Source organism: Mizuhopecten yessoensis, unplaced genomic scaffold (assembly GCF_002113885.1).
Source record: "Mizuhopecten yessoensis strain PY_sf001 unplaced genomic scaffold, ASM211388v2 scaffold4105, whole genome shotgun sequence".
Lineage (NCBI taxonomy): Eukaryota > Metazoa > Mollusca > Bivalvia > Pectinida > Pectinidae > Mizuhopecten > Mizuhopecten yessoensis.
In genome coordinates, this window is record NW_018405378.1 from 81,800 (window position 1) to 83,154 (window position 1,355).

The window sequence follows — 1,355 nt, forward strand, 5'->3', positions numbered from 1 at the left end:
AGACATAGACAGAGAGAAAGAGAGATATGGAGAAAGAGGGGGAAGGGAGGGAGGGACTGATGACAGAGAGACAGATAGAGACAGAGACAGAGACAGATAGAGACAGAGACAGAGACAGAAAGAGACAGAGATAGAGACAGAGACAGAGAGAAAGAGACAGATAGAGACAGAGACAAATAGAGACAGAGACAGATAGAGACAGAGACAGAGACAGAGACAGACAGATAGAGACAGAGACAGAGACAAAGACAGATAGAGACAGAGACAAATAGAGACAGAGACAGAGACAGAGACAGAGACAGAGACAGATAGAGACAGAGACAGAGACAGATAGAGACAGAGACAAATAGAGACAGAGACAGATAGAGACAGAGACAGAGACAGACAGATAGAGACAAAGACAGAGACAGAGACAGATAGAGACAGACAGAGAGAGAGAGGGCGGGGAGGGACAGAGAGACAGACAGAGGGGGATATAGACAAACACACACACAGAAACAACAGGTAAACGATGGTATTGAAATAATGATAGCATCAAATGATAACGTACAAACGGTGTGTTTTCGAATCTTGAAATTCATTCCAGCAGGCAAATGTTTCTAGGCTGCCACGGAACATTATCAATATTACAAGTGAGAACTACACAGAAAAGGTACGATATCTTACCTGTCTGGGATGTTCAATCCTGAGGTCTGTATTTATCCACCTGGCGATGTTACCAACACTATGTTATAATATGTCGTAGTCCCCGATACACACACGACTATATATGTTTAATGAACAGCACTGTTTATTCTGTGTTTGCCATATAGAAAACACTCTCCCGTTATTGAGGCAGGTGATGTATTTTTACCTGCGATTGGTAACGAGGTGTTTGTGCGCCACAGGTAATGTTTAAATGTCCTCACAACCACTTCTGCTGGCCGATATAAACAGAGTGCCGCTTAACATGTCTTATTTATAGGAATATACCGTACATATAGATTCCCACTTCACACATGGTATCTGCTCGAGGGAAGTAATACAATTAAGCATCAACATGATAGTGAATACCAGTTTTGTTAGCACGTGAAATTAACAATAGATGTTATTCGGCAGTTGATCTCGGAGACAGTATGTAATGCTAGTCTTTATCCACATACTTGAACGTGAAAATTGTGACAGGCATAATCTAAAACCTTCCTAAAACAGAATGTTCGAACAAATCCTCGCGTTTTCTTGAACATGGAAACATAACTAATTCTTGAACATGAAACATAACTAGTTTTAAATATGATATTAAATATACAAGTTATATTTGATTGTAACCGTTTTCGGTGTATTGAATGTTGCTGGGGTTTTTTTTTTGGGGGGGG

General features: G+C 40.4%; 1 protein-coding gene across 1 annotated transcript in view; it reads right to left on the minus strand.

Annotated features, from left to right (window-relative positions):
• LOC110448494 overlaps positions 1–948 on the minus strand; it is a 57,469-nt gene extending 56,521 nt beyond the window's left edge. Inside the window, exon 1 of the mRNA XM_021494759.1 lies at positions 667–948. The gene's annotated coding sequence lies outside the window, so the exon portion shown is untranslated. The remainder of the gene's footprint in view (positions 1–666) is intronic.
• Between the last annotated feature and the right edge of the window lie 407 nt (positions 949–1,355).